General features: G+C 43.5%; 1 long non-coding RNA gene across 1 annotated transcript; it reads right to left on the bottom strand.

The window, feature by feature from the left end:
- Nucleotides 1-393: 393 nt before the first annotated feature.
- On the bottom strand, nucleotides 394-6,163 carry LOC110741996. The gene is made up of 2 exons (XR_002519142.1): nucleotides 5,848-6,163; nucleotides 394-846 (listed from the first exon to the last, which is right to left on the bottom strand). It is a non-coding gene; the product is annotated as an uncharacterized LOC110741996 (long non-coding RNA).
- Nucleotides 6,164-7,016: the final 853 nt, after the last annotated feature.

Raw genomic sequence — 7,016 nt, 5'->3', positions numbered from 1 at the left:
TGTGTGTCCCTATTATATATATGTGGTATGTATATAAAATAAAATTTAGGCTGGGCATGGTGGCTCACACCTGTAATCCCAGCATTTGGGGAGGCTGAGGCAGAAGGTTTATTTGAGGCCAGGAGTTTGAGACCAGCCTGGGAAACACAGCATAACCCCATCTCTAAAAATAAAAAATTAGCCGGGCACGGTAGTGTATCTCTATAGTCCCAGCTTCTCAGTAGACTGAGGCGAGAGGATTGCTTGAGCTGGGGAGGTTGAGGCTGCACTGCACTTCAGCCTGGGTGACAGAGTGAGACCCTGTCTCTAAAAAGTAATTAATTAATTAAAAATGAAAAATGAAAATAAAAATGAAAAATAAAATTAACATACATTTATAACAAGGACCTGAGATTTTTTCATCGTACATTTATTTGTTCATTATTTGGATTATCTCAGTCCCTTCCACTAAATTGTAAGCTTCATGAGGGCAAAGACTTGTGTTGTGTCTTACCACTTTTGCTCCCTTCAGTGTCTGGGCCACGTCATGGCACTTCCAGGAGTATTCGCTAAAGGTGTAAATGCAAGTTGCTGAATGCAGCAGGCACAACTTCGGGTTAATCATGGTTCTTTGGCATACCCATTCATCCATACGCCCGTATCTACAATACTGTCATTCAGTCAGTTCCAAGTCTTCATGATGGCTCAGTCATTAATTTTCTGGCACTTGTTCAAGGTTATGGATGTAGCAGATAAAACACTGGCTTCGAGTAGGGAAGGCTTAGTCTCAAATCCCAGGTCAGCCACTTGCTATGTTTGGGTCTTCAGATTAGTCCTTTAAGCTCTTTGAGCCTCAGTTTGAGTATGCTGGAAAAGAGGAGAGAGAGGAAGAGGTGATATTAGCACCTGCCTTAGAGGGCTGTCGTGTGAATTAAATAAGATAAAGGCTACTGACATTTATGAGACAATCACCACGTTTCAACTAAACTCCTCAATCTTTTACATGGGTCATCGCATTTAATCCTCACAACAAAGCTCTGAGGCAGGTAGTATTATTTCCTCCATGCGATAGAAAAAGACATGTAAGCCTAGAGTGATTAAGTATCTCCATGCAGGAAAGGGAGAGACCATGTTTGAACCCAAGCTGTGTAGACCTGTTGCTCCTGGACCACACCAGGTTCTTGACTTTGCTGCACAAAATAATTTGAGAGTGAGTCCAAAGTCAAAGTATGCAAGAAAGTTAATTGCAAAGTGAAAGTACACTCTGACAGCTGATCAGAGCGGGCTGCTCAAAGGCAAGACAGCACTGACTCACACTAAGGTAACTGTCTTTATGGGAGGCTTTCATGAGTACTCCTAAAGGGATGGGAAGGGTTGTTGTCAGGAAGCATGTTATGGGCAGTTTTCTGTCGGTGCATGCTCTGTGGTTGTACATGCTAGTACATACAACACATGTCTCATTAGCATCTTAAATCTCTACCCAGGGGTGTGCTTTTAAATATTTTCATGTCCATAAATCAGCCCAAGGACACTAATCATGGGTTTCTGCACTTGCACAAATTTGGAGATTCTCTCTTCTGCTCTTCTACCTCCTTGCTGCAGGGTGTCCTAACCATGAGCCTGGGATGTGGTTTGTACACTGTGGGGTGGTTTGTTTTCTCCCTTTTTTTAGCAAGTGCGTTCTCCTTTAAGGGAGCCTGTGACCATCCTGTCCAACCTACCTCAGACCCAGAACCTGAGCTTTCAACTCATCTTCCACTCTGCCTCACGCACAGTATTTAAGATGTGTCTGGTGCAGGTCACGCGTTGGAAGTACTGGTTGAAAGATGCTGACTTTAACAATGGCCCACATGAGAGATGCTTGCATAATACTCTACTCTTCGCAAACACATTCATTCTCATTCTCTCTCCTACAGCTTCCCCAAAACACCCACTGACATCATCTCAAGATTATCTACTGACATCAACAACTATCCAATAGGCACCAGGGACTAATCAAGAGAGAGATTTTCTAAGAATAGCTTTTATTTTCTCCACGCCACTGGCTAATATTGTCCCCATCTACACGATCTAATCAGAATTCTTGCTGATTTGAAAGCAAATATAATAACAATAAGAGCACCACTTATTAGCATGCAGCTTAGAAAGTGGCTCATCCCAAATAGTCTATTTTTTCTTTCCACATGAGAAGTTTGGAGATTGCTTAGATGAGCCAGATATTACTTGGAGGCAGGAAAGGGGAGGAATATCTGAAATCAAAGAAACTCCACAGAGAGTTATCAATGATCTTCCTTTTGCTGCTGGGAGTTTGGAATGAGATTAGGAAAGAATGTGGTAAGAATCAAGGAACTGTAGAGTCAGGACACGGGCTGAGGGACCAGGGAGGGGCCTAGGAGGGAAAATAGCCCTGAAGCCTGCTCTCACTTGCAGTGACCTTATGAGGTGACTGGGACATTAACACGTATCATTTTTAATCCTCATAAAACCTTGGGCTATAACATTCTTTTATTTTATGATAATAGAAGCAGGGCTTGGAGAGGTAGGGTAACTTGTCAAAGTTACAAAGGTTGTCAAGGGCTGAGGCAGAATTCAAATAGCTGTATTCTCCAGCTCATTGTCCATATTGTGTATCCGTTTGTGTATGTGTGTTGGGGAAGAGGTATTGAATTACAGAGCACGTAAGACTCAATCTCTTTTTCTTAATGTATTATTTCTCCCTTTATTCTGTCTAGATCCCCACTCAGTCTCATGGCATTCAATACAATCTGTAGGCTGACAACTCGAAAATATATATCTCTGATCTAGACCTCCCTTGTGAGATTCAGACTTGTAATTTTCATTTGCCTACTTGACATTTCCACTTGGATATCTAACAGCAATCCTAGACTTAACACTCCTAAAACTAAAATCCTGATCTCGTCCCAACATCCATTTATTCATCTTGCAGCCTTCCCCATTGCAGAGGTTGGTGCTACCATCTTCCTAGCCCAGAGCTAGGAGAGCAGGGAGTTATTCTGATCACCTTCTCCTCCCTTGGCCTCACACATTCCCATCCCATGGCTCCATCCTGCCTATCTCTCTCAACCCACTGCATTCCATTTCTACCATCACCACTGCAATGACTGCCTTCCTCTTTCCTGTTTCTTATTTCCTTTTCCTATTTCTTACTCAGCCCCTAGAATAAAATCCAACTTCCTCAAATGACCTTTAAGGTACGATGTGATTTAATTGTACCCCTCTTCTTCACTGCACGCCAGGCACTCTGGCCATTCTTCAGCTCTCTGAATATATCAATCTTCTCTATGTCGTGATAGTCATACAACCTGTATTTAATCTTCTAAGATTCATCTTCTGCTTTCTCCACTGACTCCTATTCATTCTCCAGATCTCAAAGTAAATGTCACCTTCTCAAAGAGACCCTCTCAAGCCAACTGAGCTATATAGAATGGAAAGAATTTTCTGTATGTTATCTGTTTTAATCATTGATTCCTTTTTGCTCATTGAGTAGTCATTAATTACTCTTCCTTTTGACTTAGTGAAGTAAGCATATTTTCCTCTGTTTATACGAAAACTAAAAACTAGACCAGTTGAGTAACTTTTCTAGGGTCACAGAGCTAAGAAGTTACAGGACCAGAACTTGAACCCAAGTCATCCTAACTTCAGAACCAACGCCCCTATTCATGGCACCATGTTGCATTCCCACCATGCTGCCTGCGTGATGCTGGGTGCACAATAGATGCTCGACCTAATATAGTTCTTACTCTTTTCCTCCTACCCTTCATTGAGTAAGCTGCAGCTTAAGTGAATGTGCACATTACCAGCGTTCTCTGCTCTGTTCATCTCTCATGTGCTAGTGAAAACAAATGGAATGTTTCAAATAATCTCAGCTTTTTGATAATGGGAACTTCCAGGGAGTGCCACTCTTCTATTTACTAAACAATTTTGACCTCTTTATCTGAAGCTCTTTCTCTGAGATTGTTGCTATCTTTACAAATGTGCTCCCTGACAAGCCTTAGAAAGAGCCATCTAGTTCCCATTCCTTTACTGCACAGAAGTGATGAATATGGAGCTGAATTTCCCCTGAATGAACGTCTTTGTGCTCAGAGTGCTTAAAATCTAGTTGGGGAGACTTACAAACAAATAGACAATTACTACACGATATGGTAAGTGCTCTAATAACAGGTTAACTGCCTAGAGACAGAGGGTCAAGCAGTTTGGGTCAGAGCATCCCACCAGCAAACTGCTTGACCCTGAGGCACAGTCAACCAAAAATGTCTGACTAACAACAACAAAACTGTTCTCTGTTCATCTGGTGCCCAAATCCTGGATGCCAGTTGAGCCAGTTAAAGATGAATTATGTCTTTTTGCATCATCCCGGGTTTAATGATCTCAGGACGCAAAGACCTGAAGGACAATTCCTGGTGAAAGAACAAGAGGGAGGAATCTTATTTTTAAATGCCCAGGGCTTTCATTTTAGTTAATCATGAGCCTGCTCCCTCTCTTCTTTCCTCCTTCCTTTTGTTTATCCCTCCTTCCTTCCCCTCTTCCTCTTTCCCTCCCTTCCTTCCTTCCCTTCATTGATATTTATTACTCATCTTCTATTAGTCAAACACCACCCAAAGTTTGGGAAGTGATAGTGAGTGACAGCAGCCACTGTCCCTGCCCACATGGAGCTCCCAGTCTAACAGAGAAGAGCCAAACAATTGCACTAATCAGCATATGATTGCAAAAGATGGTAAGGCTTCTGAAGGAAAGAACACAGTTATGGGACAGAATAGTAACAGTCTGATGCAGACTAGGAGATTAAGAGAGTCATCTATGATGAAACAAAGGCTAAGCAGGAGTTAACCAGGTGAAGCGGCTCCGGGCAGATCATGTTGGATGGAGCAAAGCGCCTGTGCAAAGGCCCTGGGGCAGATGGAACATGATAAGCTCAAGGAAGGAAAAGAAGAAAGTGTAATGGGAAAACACAACAGTGTTCAATGTATACCCTGGTTCATAGTGCAGGTACACAGCTGTGCAAAAGATTTCTGCTCTGGTGAACATGCTGGAAAACACTCAGGGTGATGGTGATTATATAACAATGGCAATGATTGCCTCTTTGAATGCAAAATGGTGAATAAATAGCCCTGTCAACTTCTATCACCTGAAAATAATATGGAATTTCTATCACTGCCCTTTGAACACAGCTAAGACATCCTATAGGGAAAGGAAAATTAATATATTGGAAGAAGTCAGCTGAATTGGGGTTTTTTGAACTGTGTCCACTTTCAAATGAGATATGGCAATGTAAACAAGATGTGCTACACAGCCAGGGCAAAAATTTCATTTGGCCCCAAACTTACTGAGTGCTGTCAAAATAAGCTCTCACCAGACAGAGCCTGGGGCACTAACTGTCATTGAGCATCTATTAGGGGCCAAGCACAGAATTCAGCCCTTGGTCCACTGCTTAGTGTAATTCTCACTATAAGCGACGATGAAGGTACTGTTTGTTACGACTCACTGTGCAGACAAGCCAATGAAGCCTGTCCGGCCACCCCCACTCCCGTTCACTCACCGCTTCATGACTGCAATTTACTTTCTTAAGTTATCACGTGGATTCTGTGTGCACTTGCTCTGTCTCTCTTCCACTTCAATGCATGCTGCTCAAGGGCAAAGCCATGTCGCTCATCTCCACCCCTGCATAACCAGCGTGCTGTGCGGTGCAGTGCCAAGCAAGTAGAGGACAAGCAATAGGATTTCTCAACAAATTAAGTAACTTACCCAAGGTAAATTAGTCCACTGTGGCCTCATATCCATGCACTAAAGACAAACAAAATAAACAGAATCCTGGCATGGCAAGGGTATGGGATGCATTCTATTACTCACTTAATCTCCTCTCTTGATATAGCTCCTGGCATAGAATAGGTGTCCAGTACACGTTTATAGAAGCAGTGAAAGATGCATACACTTTAGAGTGGGGCTTGGTATTTCCCTTAGGGCTGTGTTCGTCAACATAGGCATCAAACCATCTGGGGTGCCCGTTAAAATGAAGATTTCCGGGCCCCTTCTATATATACTGAATGGAATCTCCTATTAAAAACTTCTTGAAGGAAGAGTTAAAAAGCTTATTGAGGCCGGGTGCGGTGGCTCACGCCTGTAATCCCAGCACTTTGGGAAGCCGAGACGGGCGGATCACGAGGTCAGGAGATGGAGACCATCCTGGCTAACACGGTGAAACCCCGTCTCTACTAAAAATACAAAAAATTACCCGGGCGCCGTGGCTGGCGCCTGTAGTCCCAGCTACTCGGGAGGCTGAGGTAGGAAAATGGCGTGAACACGGGAGGCGGAGCTTGCAGCGAGCGGAGATCGCGCCACTGCACTCCAGCCTGGGCGACAGAGCGAGACTCTGTCTCAAAAGAGAAAAAAAAAGTGTATTGAAGGCTCTCACAAATGATTCTGAGGAACACGAAATATAGACGTTGATATAGTTTGGCTTTTGTCCCCACCCAAATGTTACCTCCCCACGACTCAGGAGAGGTCCAGGTAGGAGGTGATTGGATCATGGGGGTGGATTTTCCCCGACCGTTCTCGTGATAGCGAGTGAGTTCTCACGAGATCTGGTTGTTAGAAAGCGCGTAGCGCGTTCTCCTTCGGGCTGTCTCTCCTGCTCCACCGTGATAAGACGTGCTTGCTTCTCCTTCGCCTTCTGCCATGATTGTAAGTTTTCTGAGGCCTTCGAGTCATAATTCCTTTTAAGCTTGTGGAACTGTGAGTCAAGTAAATCTCTTATCTTCATGAATGACCTAGTCTCAGGTAGTTCCTTATAGCAGTGTGAGAACGAACGAATACAGACATTTTCCCTCATCCTGTGCTTTTCCTCTTTCACTCGCCAGGACTAGGTTCTGTATTTAAATCAATTTACAGCAGACGGACTGCACTGGTGGGGATGGGGACAGGGTTTAATGAGGAACATCCTCTGGCTTTGCCCTTTTTCATTGTAAACCTTAAAAAGCACAAGAAACTACATCCAGTAAGGCAACAGAAGTGTCTTTAAC

The sequence above is a fragment of the Papio anubis genome, chromosome 18 (assembly GCF_008728515.1).
Source record: "Papio anubis isolate 15944 chromosome 18, Panubis1.0, whole genome shotgun sequence".
Taxonomy (NCBI): Eukaryota; Metazoa; Chordata; class Mammalia; order Primates; family Cercopithecidae; genus Papio; species Papio anubis.
The sequence above is the reverse complement of the archived record's forward strand: the minus strand, read 5'-3'. Positions and strand labels throughout refer to the sequence as shown.